Raw genomic sequence first — 15250 nt, 5'->3', positions numbered from 1 at the left:
TCTCAATGCAATCTCTATGAGAGGCATTGTAAAATACCGTAATTTCACTGGTTAACTACTGAGGCTGTAGCGATTTTTTTTGTGTTCTAATAAACTGTCCCATTTGTTTAATTTATCCTTTTTAATGTCCCATATCTGTCATCTCGATATATTACCCACAATATACTATAATATACTCCATCAGTGTGTCAAAAGTTCTAGCTTCTGAAATCTTACGTTTAAGTGGTCGCATGGTATAATACGCATCCCTTGAGGTTTTCAATACCCAGAAAACCGGCGAAAGTGGCCATTTTCAATATGTTTTGGTCATTATCTCTGGAACAGAAGGTCCAATCCAATTACTTAATTCTATATTAGTAGCTTGATAACTAGTATTAAAATTATATTTTCTTTTTTATGACCAATGTATTCGTATTTAAGTTCATAAAGTTAACATAAGTATAACTAAATGCATTTGAAATTAAATAAAAATTATACTTTTCAGGATTCCAATTAAAAAATAGCACAAAAAAAATCTGGATTCCAATTTTTTTTTGGCAAAAATAGCATATCCACAAGCTCTAGATGGGCTATTTTTGCTACTTTTGAGTGACATAGAATGGCGAAGTACGGCATTAATTAAGTTAAAATACGGAGATAAAAGCTTCCCGACAGTATATGCAATGTGGCCCTCTAGAGTGAGTGTGGAAATATAGTGGCCCTTTCCATCATCAAAGTTGCCCACCCCTGCTATAGGGCCTGCTTCATGTTATGATATTAAAACAAAATATACTGTATAAAACTGTCTGAATAATCCAACATTGATTTTCTATTTTTTCATGGAACAAATGTAATCATCCACATGCTATAATTATGTTTCTTAATCACATAATTGTTTGATATTTCATGTTATATAACTTAGAATGTATTATTTCTGAGTAGGGGTCAAGAGAATTGACACTTAGAAAATAAGAAAAATGCTAATACTGTATGTGTGTTATAGTAAGTAGTAAATTATTGTAAGGCTTCCAGAAACTGTGTGTGTGTGTGTGTGTGTGTGTGTGTGTGTGTGTGTGTGTGTGTGTGTGTGTGTGTGTGTCGTGTGTCGTGTGCCGTGTGTGTGTGTGTGTGTGTGTGTGTGTGTGTGTGTGTGTGTGTGTGTGTGTGTGTGAATTGTGTTTACTATATCGCAGAAACCTTGTAAGTCCAATTTAATTTGTATTTTTTTTCTCCATAAAGTGTCCAGCAAAAGTAGTGAAAATAGCCGATCTACAATCTCACAATGCATCAATGCATGTAATGTGTTGTGAGATTGTAGATCTGCTATTTTTGTCTCCGCCAGGCCGAAAGGCATGGCGAGAGAGTATGTTTTACCCCCTGTCCGTCCGTCCGTCCGTCCGTCCGTCCGTGTGTCAGTCCTGTCCGTCCGTTAGCAGCTAATCTCTGGCACCGTTGGCCCGGCCGCTGCGAAACTGTGCACGCACACTCCCTGGATGCCAACTAAGAACCCAAATTTTTCAGATTGGCCGTTTATAGCGCCACCAGGAGGCCGATATGTGCAAAACAAATTTTTTTATACTACTCCTACAGATTTTGTCCAAACATCACACAAATCGGTACACAGTATCTCTATAGTCATGTGATCAACACGGATTTATCCGATTTCCCATATTCCATCCTGATTGCCTAAGATTGGCTTCCAAAGTTTGCAGGATTGTTCCGTTTTGAACAAAATGCCTCAAATCATGAACGCAGCTTGCGATTTCCGTGACATTTCACACGCACATTTCTATTAGGCCGACGAAGAAATGCCACCCTTTTCACATTGGCCTGTTATAGCGCCACCAGCAGGTCTAATTCTGCAAACATATTTTTGGAACAAAATGCCTCAAATCATGAATGCAGTGTCCGATTGCAGTGAAAAGCCCTTGAACAAATGGCACCCTTTTCACATTGGCCTATTATAGCGCCACCAGGAGGCCACAATAACGTACCTGACCTGGCGGAGACATGTGCTCCGAGGAGCTCTTTTTCTAGTTTTGTAATGTTTTCTACCAAAACGGAAAAAAAGGAAAATCAGTGTTTAAGTGTGTATGGGTTTTATACATATTAAACCAATGAAAAGTATTAACAAGACCTTGTGACTAAATAATAACTACGATCCATTGGAGCACATGGTTCTTTTTTTACATTTCCTGAAGTTTTGGACATACAAGGTTTCCAGTCCACCATACTTTAGTGTATAAGAGATAACATTGACAACCAGGAGCTGATGGTAATGAACTATTATGAATAGGTCAAGCTACTAACAGAATGTTCAACAATGGCCGTGTTGTTGAAATGTGCCATACAAATAAAACTGCCTTGCCTAAGTATTGAGGGTTAAATGTCTGAAATAAACAAACTACATGAATTTACCCAACACTGAGAGTCAATGAAGCTATCTATGAAATCTATGAAAAAGTTTAATCTGCAACACAATTGTATTCAATATGTAGTGGAGGTCCCTGTGTCATCTTTCTCTCTCATCTATACAATATGTATTGGGGGTCCCTGCTTCATCTTTCTCATCTATCTATACAATTTGTAGTGGCGGTCCCTGCTTCATCTTTCTCTTTCATCTATACAACTTAGTGGGGGTCCCTGCTTCATCTCTCTCTCTCATCTGTACAATATGCATATCTTCAATTATCATATAATTGGTCCTCACTTATGCTCATTATAATTTGGCACCATTTGTGTATGTATCAGAGGAGGGGTGACATCATAGTTTCAATGTTGTTGTTTTTTGGGCGGTGAAACCGCCCCTATAAGTGAGATTTGGAAAAATGTACATTTTCCTGCACTGTGATCTGGGCCCAGGAAATTTGTAGAATTATCCTGCGCTGTGATTGGACAATCACAGTCTATTCAGGACTGTGATTGGCCAGTGTCACATGACACATGTGCATAGCCCTATATAATAAACCATAACTTGAAAAAAACCAAATATTTGTTTTTTTCAAGTTATGGTTTCGTCCATCATAAAGAGTGTTTCAATAAATGTATTTATCTTTTGTACATGATTGGTTGACTCCATTCAGTATTGTGATTAGCTAGCAAGACACCGCCCACTTCACACAGGGTGTGATTTTTAATTAATACGAGAACAAATGGCTTCTATTTTAGCATGCTAACTTTCCAGGAATAGAAAGCTTGCAGTTTCTATTTGCTTGGATTCCCCATCATTGAGGTAGGCGGGATTCTGAACTGTTCCCAGCCCTCCACTGAGACACAGAGTGAGTAGACAGAAATGGTACCATATTATAATGAGCATTAGTGAGGACCAATTATACAAAGATAAGCTGAAAATGGGGGAAGTGGTCCTTTAATGTAACAAAAGTCAAAGTAACCATTATGTGAAATTTCCATTTCAGAATCATATACATCATGCTATTGGACTATAATTATTGATAACCACTTATTAAGCACTATTTTATACTTTGGCTATTTTCAAAAGATTTAGAAGATGTTTGATGAATAAGTAACTATTAACTAAAACTCTCAAATAAATGTAGTGGAGTAAAACGTACAACACTTGTATCAGTACTGGATTCTACAGTCCATTTACTGTGTGTTAGGACGACATCTGTGTCTGTAGGTGTTGGAGATACAGATGCATTAAACCTGGGGTAAAAAGTAAATAAGTTGTTGATGGTTACAACTTACATCTAACATACATTGTAAGACAGTCTTTGGTCAGTATACATTCATGAAGTAAAGACCCTGATACAATGAAAGCTTTCAGACAACTAGCTACCAATCAGCTAACAAATGTCACTTATGGTCTGCATTTTTTGTTCACAAAATAAGTGTACTTATTTTACTTGCTCATCTTTTTCTACACCTTAACATGCTTGCCTGTTCCCACCCATATATATACAAAAGCACTTAAAATGCTTTTTTAATTCACTTTGAGCACAGAGAACTTGATGAGCATTTAAAATAAATAAATTATATTTTCTTAAGTCTTTCTAAGGAGTTTTCCTTAAATTGTTTTGCAGTGAGCGAGTCTTGTTCTGCCAGTTTGACGGGATGACCAGGATGACGATGTGTGCAAAACACATTTTTTGATATTACTCCTACAGATTTGATCCAAACGTCATGCAAATCGGTACAAAGTATCTCTATAGTCATGTGATCAGCTCGGATCTGTCCGATTTCCATGAACCATATTCCATGAACCATATTCCATCCTCATTGGCTAAGGTTGGCTTCCAAAGTTTGCAGGATTGGTCCGTTTTGAACAAAATGCCTCAAATGATGCACGCAGCTTGCGATTTCCGTGACATTACACACACACACATTCCCACTAGGCCGAGGAAGAAATGCCACCCTTTTCACTTTGGCCTGTTATAGCGCCACTAGCAGGTATAAATTAGCAAAACACATTTTTGGAAACAAAATGCCTAAAATCACGAATGCAGTGTCCGATTGCCGTGAAAGGCCTAAGAAAAATGGCACCATTTTCACTTTGGCCTTTTATAGCGCCACCAGGAGGCCACAATAACCTACCTGACCTGGCGGAGACCTGTGCTCCGAGGAGCACTTTTTCTAGTTATTTTATGAATTTCTGCTGTCTTTAACTAGGAGAAACATAATTTATCATACAGCAAAGTATAAAATAGGGCATCTGTGTCACTTTTTGATTTGAGCTAAAAAGCATTATTTTACACTTTGGCTATTCAAAAATAGCAGATCTACAAGCTCATAGCGCGGTACGAGCTTGTAGATCTGCTATTTTAGAAAAATCGTGAAAATGTGTGCAAATCTTTTAATATATATATTTTTTAAAGCGAACATTTGTAACTCAAATCTTTGCTTCTGGGGGGTCCCTGGAACTAAATATTTTGAGATGGTCGGCGGCCAAATACATATAATTTTGGGGGTCCTTGACATGAAAAGGTTTGAGCACCACTGATATAGGAACATACGTTTTTCAGAAAACTGTTGGGATTTAGAAGACATTTGTAGAATCGGCTTCAGGTCTTAATGGGTTAAGTGGTTAAAGCATCCTCTCTCTCCTCCTAAGGTGAGGCAAAATGTCAACACATTGGTCTTTGGCTAATTGAAGTGCCAAATGTGGTGACTATTACCATAATTTGTCAACACCCAATGTAAAAGACCATGCAACAGGCCAAGATTCTAAATGTCAATACTAGGCCAACAACTGTGCCATCATAGTGTTTCTATAAGATGGATCCAGCAATCAGATTATCACATCTTTACAGCTATTTCAGTTCATTCGCCCCTCATCAAGGCTAGATTGTAATGTCTGGATGTGAAGCTTACCCAGAGAACACCACCACTCAAATGTGAAAAGGATCTTTAAATAAGCAGGGACAATTGTACACTTTGTGTTTGAGATACACATTGTTTTATACGCAAAGGCCTGCCAACTGTCTCCAGCTTAGCTTTGATACTATTATGCATAGATTGAATAGAAAATGTAGTCCATAACTTGGCAGAGAAACAGCATTTAGTCTGCAGCAAAGTCTTTAAATGAATCCATGATGAATAAGGATGAAATAGGTTTGACCTGGTTAGCATTTAGCAATCATTAAAAGGTGCAACACATCAAGGGTGGAGCAGTTTCAATGAGTAAAGCTTGTTCCAAGGATGAGGCTCAGACACAGGGTGGCATCCTGCAAAGGACACTTTTTATATGAGCTGGTGTCATTTCATGACAGGGGTTCGGGCTCACACTGTGCAAGATACTGTAGTGCCCATTCTGCCATTGTACTTGTCTAGTATTGAAATCATATGAAGACATTTATTATTGATTGAATTTTTCAATACGTCTCAGCCAGCTCTGCTATTTGATACCATTATGCATAGATTGAATGGAAAATGTAGCCCATAACTTGGCAGGGACACAGCAATTATTCTGCAGTGTGGGGGGCACATCGTGCAAGATACTGTAGTGCCCATTCTGCCATTTTAGTAAATTGAAATCATATGAATAATTATTGATTTCATTTTTCTATATGTCTCAGCCAGCAGATCTACAAGCTCACAACTGATTCCGTATTAAATCATTTTGCTGGGGGCCCCCTTAAACCCCCTTAGGGACCCCTGGGGGTCCCCACTTTAAAGAATCCCTGCTCTATAACAATAAACAAGGTGAGCACTACAGTGTGTGTGTGTGTGTGTGTGTGTGTGTGTGTGTGTGTGTGTGTGTGTGTGTGTGTGTGTGTGTGTGTGTGTGCTTGCGTCAATTACTGTCAATGGATCCAAACAGATGAGCAACGGGCACAGTGCCACTTAGGCCATTTAGCTGCTACCTTGAGATGACATGACATACATTCATCAACGGCCGTGCCCCACACACACACACACACACACACACACACACACACACACACACACACACACACACACACACACACACACACACACACACACACACACACACACACACACACACACACACACACACACACACTACAGTGGACCCACTACTAGCCTGTCATACAGTGGGCACCTCAAGAACATGGATATCTATGCACACATGATGCAGACACGGCAGCCTTGGATATAATCTTGTGTTCGAGGTTAATAGTTACCATGTGTAACATTGTAGTACATTGACCCACCAACGACCACAATGTACGCACGCACGCGCACACACACACGCGCGCATAACCGCGTTCTCATCCTCCAACAAACATTCCTCCCCTCCCATTCTCTCCATATCTCCCTTCTTTCCCTTATATCATCCATCCATCCATCCACTCTCTCCATTCCAAATATCTTTCCTTTGGTATGGTTCCCTTCCCTTCCTCTTACCACTCCCCAACTCTCTTTCTCTTTCTCTCTTTCTTTCTCTCTCGTTTCCTTTAACCACATTAACTCTGGCATCCCTAATTCAATCACGTTGAAAATTCGACCAAAATGCTTAATTTATACAATAGCACTGCAGATCTAAGCCCACGACGTGACGGGATGCAGAGCATTGTGAGCTTGTAGATCAGCTATTTTAGTCGCGTCATGCTTAAGTAGTTAACACGGGAAAAACAAGACTTGCTTGGCACACCTCAACCTATTCCAGGGAGCTCAGACAAGCACACAGCTGTGTTCCCAGCCTGCACGATCGGCTCCGGTGTGAGAGTCGGGCAGACGTCCCACAGGACCGATCGGGGACGGGACCATCCTCCTCCCCCTTGACCCGCCTGTCAACCATACAACACTTTCTGCTGGAACAAATAAAGAGAGCGAGGTGGAGACAGGCAGGCACAGACACAGCTGGGGATTGACAAGACCAAAACTCCAGAATCCAATATATCACCCGAATATTTCAAATGGATTGAGATGTCGCCAATCTTTGGTGAGCATGTTCCTACTCGCATTTAGATATCTACAACCACTGGTGAAGTACTACAGACATGAATCAGTTTCTTGAAGAAATACAGTGGGGTTTTGGAAAAGGAACCTTGATCAACTAGTGACTTGATCGAGGCACAGTGAGGGTTAATTAATCATGAAGTGAAAACATTTTTGTGAATTCTGTTATGTAAAATCCGCAACCAATTAATTAGAACTGACATATGAATCAAACTGTGTCAGTGATTGCTGCGACAGTCACTTGACCTTTTGTGTTGAGTTATGACCTACAGTATGTGTGAAAGGGTAGACTGAGGGGTATTATAACTTTTTTCTTTTTAATTATTTGTATAGTGCATTATTTATATTTATTTTCCTTGAAAAGTAATGTACTATTTTCCCGCAAGCGTTGTATTGTATTCTTTCTTTTGATTGATTACGTTTTGTTTATGTACAATAATACCATTCTACCCCTGGGCCCACATTCCACACACTCTAATTACTTGAACTATATGACAGCCGTGTCAACACCATCTCTGCAAGTGTGGACCCCTCGGCCAATCCGACCGAGGGACACGTCATCGGGCAGCCAGTGCGAGCGAATGAATGGGAGAGCGCACTCATTCAAAAAGTGAATACAGACAGAGAAGGACGTGAATGAAAGACAGGGGTAAGAGATCTCACACCACAGATACCGAGACAGAAGGCAATGGGCTCGGGCGTGACCGCTTCCGTGAATGAGAAACCCCTTGAGGATCCAGTGGCGTGCACATGAGGGGAAACTGACGGCGAGAACAGCCAGCATAATTCGAGTCTTCACATACAGTATGCAGCAGAGAGGTGAGACGGTGACGGAGAGGTGTCCGCAGTGTTGCACGCGCAACCAACGCATAGGCAGGGCTCATACCCTGCCTGCGTTGTAAGTACCGGCCTATGCAACACTTGTCCTTAACACCTGTCAAGACCACATAGCCTGTTGTAGCTGTCTGGAAACAGATCAGCTGGCACCCTGCTTTGTACTTACATATTCGTGGTGTCGATTGAAGTAGACACCGATTGAAGTAGACACCCCTCTACAGTTCCCCCAGTATTTGCACATTGCCAGTATTTGCACTTTGCCATTGTTTGCACATTGCTAGCATTTGCACTTTGCTAGAATTTGCACTTCTATTTGGAATTTTAATTGATTTTGCATTTTAGTTAGTTAGCGGCGCCATAGGAGGTTAGGCTTTTTCTTTTGTATTTGTACTTTAACAGCGTAGGGGCCTCTGTAAAGGGACAATCTAAATGTATACTTACCTTTTTCGAAACAGTTTCTGTGTCAGCTCTCTCCTGGGTTAAGAGTGTTGCTCTCCTTACCTGGCATCAAATACGAACCTGTGTGTCCTGTGAAATTAAGTGTTTTTTACATTGGGGAGCCATCCCCTCTAACAAAACTGGCATAGTGACTAGTCGACAGGCGCGTAGTCGACAGTCTTTTTATTGGGGTTTACAACAGTTACTCACTTTGCACTTTAATGGTGTAATCCAAATTATTATTGTTGTGAACTCAGTAAGGCTAACAAAGAGGTATCAAACTCAAGTGCCATTTTTTTAAAATAACTGGGCAAGTCAAATGTGACCTAGTTGGCCACCGTCACATATGCACTATAGAGGAATCCACTGACGCGCTGCGGTGTCGCGGTGTGGACACCGCAGTTTGCCTACAGGCAGTGCAGTGTGTGGATTCGTGTATAGGTTCAGCTTAATTAAAGGTGTGATATTACAGTATCTTACTCTACTGTCCTTAGCTCTTAGGTCAGCCTTGACAGGGGGTTAACCAGTGGTATTCCATGCAAAGAAACACTGAGACAAGGCTTCAGATTCCTTATGGATACTTTCAGTGGCGGAACAACTGAAAGCCGGGCCGGTAGGCACGGCACACTGATCAGGCCCCCCCCTGCGCGCACGCGTGCATGTGTGCCCAGCCTGTGCGGCGTGTGCGAAAATTTGCGGGTTTTGGGCGGATATTGTTCGTTTTTTTGTTACTTTATTTCGGTTTTAGGGTCAGGGTGAGCTTCCAACAGTGTATTGTGGTGAATTGCCTCGAATATATTTGCAGTTCCATGTAAGCTGGTGAATCTCTGGAAAAGTTACTTAAGAGGCAGAGCACGCAAAGTGCGTCTAATTCTAATAAAATAAAGGTCCATTTGATCTGACGTCCCGGGCGTCAGATCACAGTATCCAGTGGCTCCGCCACTGGATACTTTATATTGTGAAACTGTAAATAAACAGAAACATACAGAAAATCAATGACAATGAACTAACACACATCCACTAACATGACTTTTCTCATGACATATTAGATCAAAGGGGTCACAATGACCCAGTAAATTGCAAGAGATTATGCCCTCACTGGGCACAGGTGTGCTAAAGGGTCACAATGACACAGTACATTGCTACACATTAGTCCCTCACTGGGCACAGGTGCACTAATCATACCAGGGTGTGTCAATTAACCAAACAAACTTTTATCATCAAATATATCCCCACAAACATTAATTAAACCCCAAAACCACATCATGTCAAGAAACACAACAAAAGTACATCTACTCACAGATTGTGCCGGAATCAAGGCCAACATACCGACAGAAAACAACTAATAACTAGAAAAAGTGCTCCTCGGAGCACAGGTCTCCGCCAGGTCAGGTACGTTATTCTGGCCTCCTGGTGGCGCTATAATAGGCCAATGTGAAAAGGGTGCCAACCGTGCCATTTATTCTTGCATTGACACTGCATTCATGATTTGAGGCATTTTGTTCCAAAAATGTGTTTTGCTAAATTAGACCTGCTGGTGGCGCTATAACAGGCCAATGTGAGAAGGTTGGCATTTCTTCCTCGGCCTAGTGGGAATGTGCGTGTGAAATTTCACGGAAATTGCAAGCTGTGTGTATACTTTGAGGCTTTTTGTTCAAAACGGACCAATCCTGCAAACTTTGGAAGCCAACCTTAGGCAATGAGGATGGAATATGGGAAATCGGACAGATCCGTGTTGATCACATGACTATAGAGATACTGTGTACTGATTTGCATGACGTTTGGATAAAATTTGTAGGAGTAATATAAAAAAAATGGGTTTTGCACAAATCGGCCTCCTGGTGGCGCTATAACAGGCCCATGTGAAAGATTTGGGGCAGAAGTTCTGAATTGGCATCCAGGGAGTGTGTGTGTGCACAGTTTCGGAGCGACCGGGCCAACGGTGCCGGAGATTAGCTGGTGACAGACGGACACACGGACACACGGACGGACGGACAGGGGGTAAAACATACTATCTCGCCATGCCTTCGGCCTGGCGGAGACAATTAGTGGCAGCATTACACACTCCTTCCCTCTCTGTGTCTGAGTGATGAATGAACATTTTCCAACACTTGAAGGCTTAAATACCCTAACACTAGGGGGCATTGTTGGTACAATTACAGCACTGGGAATTACAGCACTGGGGCCAGAATACTTAACCTTCTTACCAGTGGCACAGCCAGAACGCTAGTAAAGCACGCACGTGGTTTTTGGGCGTATTTTGTTACTTTTTTGTTTTTGTTTTTTTGTTACTTTATTTCGGTTTTAGGGTTAGGGTTAGGTTAGGGTTATGTTATTTAATTCTTATTTTTGCCTGATTTGACAGATTTATTATCAAAAAATGTATTATAAAAAAATACAAATAAAACATTTCCAAAAATCTTTTTCTTTTGCTAAATCGATTGGGTGGGCCAGCTTTCTATGTGGGTGGCCCACGGCCCACCCAGGTCCACCCATGGCTGTGCCCCTGCTTCTTACTATTCTGGCTTCCCACTGTGTGCTTTGGCACTCATTCATCTCATGCATGTGTGCATGCGTAAACTTTAAAGGGACTACACCATGAATTTTTACTTTTTCTTCTTTTTTGTGTGTTTTTGGTTTCCCCTACCTCTCTTCTATCCCCAAAAATACCCCAGTTTGAACACTCAGGCTTTCACAGCAAATCTGGGGTTTTCTGTAAATTGGTCTCAAAGTGCTTTATGCCAGAGAGAAGTTAGTTGGAATGAGTATATCTGAGGCTTGATTTAGGCTCAAACCTTTTGAAAAACGTTTGAGGGACATAAACAATATGATATTAAATATTATTATTATTTTTTAGATTCATGGTGTAGATCCTTTAATCTGCCAGTGGTACAACTCATGGTGGCATAGCAAACTATTACTTGAAATGATCAGTTGAAAGTAACGCATTGTCTGTTCATGAGACAGACGCAGAAGGATGGCAGCGTCACATGTATTGGAGGAGACATGGGCTCGCCTACACCCTCCCTAATGAACCAAGCAGTAGGGGTCATCGGTGACCAACCACTTTCGTGCAAGGGGAAATTGGTAGAAAAGGGAACAAATTTAAAATAATTGCAAAAAAATAAAGAAAAGACAGGAACTGACTGGAAGAGAGGTGACATGTCGTCGCGCTATCACACCTCTAATGAAGCTGAACCTGCTGTGGGCACATGAGTAGTATGGGTCAACTTGAACCTGAATCCTTCAATCCTCTCTACAGCTACAGTCCGGGACTTATTTAATACATAAAACTTTACTTTTAATCAATCTGAATAGCATTTGTTACTACAATAACTAGCACATTTGCAGTGGCATCGACTGGGTGAAAATGTTGAAGTTATTTGAGAAGGTGCACTGGAGTGGATCCTAGGGGCCCTATCTTGTGCGCCGCCTTACCCCTAAACTTTTTAGGCCTTTTTTTACTATTTAAAAAAACATTTTCAAATAGTTAAAATAGCCGATCTACAAGCAGGATAAGTAAGGATTGTGCAATCATGGATTGAGCAACACAGCAAAACATGTGGGTAACGCCCTCAAACATTTGCCAAAAATTCCCCACAATCTTCTGTTGGTAATCACTCTCGTTTTGAGCAACCTGCCAGCACACACCTGCTGGCAGGTAGGTGTATGACTGGCACCTGAGCGGGGATGGACAATTATTCGGTCATCATATCGGTATCGGCTGATGTTGGCCTTAAAATGCAATATCGGTATTGAACCGAAGCTGTAAAAGCCTTTTGTGATGATGAAGGCTGCAGCCTGCAGATTCAATCAGTGCTCAAAACCTTGTGTGGTCTCCCTTATTTGCACCTCTTATGCTCAACAGCCTGGTAAATATTATTATGTTACAAATCCATCCCTAGATCCTAAAGGGTTTCGTAACACTGGGGAAGCTTTCAAAAGGGTCACACACACACACACACACACACACACACACACACACACACACACACACACACACACACACACACACACACACACACACACACACACACACACGCCCCGTCAGGGGTACAACTCATGGTGGCATAGCAAACTATTACGTGAAATTATCAGTTGAAAGTAACGCTGTTCATGAGACAGACGCAGAGGGATGGCTGCGTCACATGATTTATTGCAGGAGACACGTGCTCACCTACACCCTCCCCTAATGAACCAAGCAGTAGGGGTCAACGGTGACCAAGCACTGTGGTACAAGGGGAAATTGGCATGGCTGCTAAATTGGTCGAAAAAGGAAGAAGAAGAGACAGGAACTGACTGGAAGATAGGTGATAACTCAGTATGTCGTCGTGCTATCACACCTCTAATGAAGGATGAACCTGGGAAAACTATAGTTAGTATGGGTCAAATTGACCCTGAATCCTCTCTACAGCTACATCCGGGACTTATTTAATAAATAATTACTTTTGATCAAACTTTTTCATATAAGTTCCGGCATTTGAGCCACCATTTGATGAGATTTAGCGTCTCAGATCCAAAACGTAGAATATTTTGCTGTCGTTGGATAAGGTTAGACATAATTTCATGCTGTATTGATCTTGGTACCAATAGGAGAGATAACAGGCAAACGTTGATCAAAATACATTCTATACATTATCTACATTCTCTAATTGTGTAGACTTCTTGTAAATTAAGTAATGCAGATGTTTAACAATAATTTAACTCTTGGGAGCGTGAAATGAAACCAAATGGACCGTAAGGGTCCATTTGGTTTCGTTTTATGCTCTCAAGAGTTAAAGATCTATAAGGGGGGCTATTTGGGTTACCAGCTGGTGGTTTAGCTGGGGACCACCTGGAGACCCCTCAAGGACCACTGGTGGTCCCCGCACCACTGGTTGAGAACCACTGCTGTAGTGGACAGTGTTTTCCGTAAGCAGTGTGTCTCCCTCCAAGCAAAAATATAGATCTGTTGTGAGTCTCTGTCCAATGTTGGGGGAGGAGGAGGGGGGCGGGGTGTTTCACGTAATCTAATAGTCTGCTGCTCCAGCGTGTGCATGGTGCCAATCTTTTTGTCCTTGGGCTATGACTTTATCTCTGCCACTTTTGTCAAATCTCCCTTCAATATTCTCCGCCCGGGGCAAAAACACTTTTAAGCATATTAATGGCTGACCCTGAGAATTCCTTGGGATGTTGAAGTAAATGAGCTCTGACCACCACAGTGTTGCCACCACCTGCCCTGGAGAGGCTGGAAAGAAAATAAAAGAATAAACCTCATACTGTACATGGGAAAGGTTTCACTTCACAACTCTGTGTACACTTAAGTAGAATGAAATATAATAAAACACTGCTTGAATGTCATTCCGAATATTTATTATACCATATTTTATATTGGTTTAGCTCTAATACTGTTCCTCCTTTTCCAAATGTCTTCTCCGTACGCGCAAGATGGAATAGATTGTACAAATCATTCTCTGATAGTGAAATTATGATCATTACACTGTACAAATATGACAATTTGGTAACATTTGTACACTCCCAGACTTAAATTGACATTCAGGATTTTACATTTTAGGATGAAGGCCCCAAGGGGTTGCTAATACAGTCACTCACAAACAAGCACGCAAAAAGCATGCACACACACACACACACACACACACACACACACACACACACGTTCAGACAGAGCTCAGGCCGGATCCAATCAATTCATCCGGTGCTGCCTGCTTCAGAGAGCGTCCCGTATAGAGAGAAAGAATTAAAAAGAAACAACTTCAATCAGCGATATCAAACAGGCGGCTGGCGCTAATGGTTAATGGCTGATTTTGCGAGATTAGAAAGGAGAGGCATCCCTTCCTGTTGAGCTGGGGCCAAATGGAGCAGGAGAATAATTAGGTGCTTTGATGTCTCTGAAAAGGATCACCCCATTTCATTTAGAAGAGCAAAGACCGGGACAGTTGGCCGTCTGTCCCTTGATCTGTCTCTTTAGGACGGATTTATGTACACGGAGCACCTTTCGCACACCTTGCACTCGCAGTCTGATTTACTAAGGCAGCGGCTAATTGGACACAACGAATGGGAGTGCACAGTAAAAAGAGTTCAATTAACCCATTCAATCCGGGGACATTTTAGATTTCTTTGGCTATTCAAAAATAGCAGATATACAAGCTCACAGCGCGGCACCGAGTGCCGCGCCATGAGCTTGTAGATCTGCTATTTTTTGAAAAATTGCAAAATTGCAAAACAGCAAAATAGCAAAATAGCAAAAATAATAAAAATAGCAGATCTATAAGCTCATAGCGCTATGAGCTTGTATATATGTTATTGCCAGACCCAGGGGGTCGGGCCTACATGAGGCTTTGTCGGTCCCCCTCTCCACACGTTTTCGTCCATACATGGGCATAAAAGAGGTCTGTCTTCTGTCCTCTTTTTGATTGGCCAAGCTTAGCGTGACGTAGTGCTCTGATCTTTCAACCACTAGGGGTCTGGCAGTACCAGGTCTCCTGGTTCCCTTGTTTTTGAATAGCCAAAGAAATCTAAAAGGACAAGAGATGCGTTCCCGGATTGAATGGGTTAACGTAAAAAAACAACTCAGAGATAAAATAATACTGAAGATTTGACTGTGTATCTATAG

The sequence above is a fragment of the Gymnoscopelus braueri genome (genome assembly GCF_963280865.1).
Source record: "Gymnoscopelus braueri genome assembly, chromosome: 6".
In the NCBI taxonomy this organism is placed as follows: domain Eukaryota; kingdom Metazoa; phylum Chordata; class Actinopteri; order Myctophiformes; family Myctophidae; genus Gymnoscopelus; species Gymnoscopelus braueri.
Note: the sequence above shows the minus strand (reverse complement) of the source record.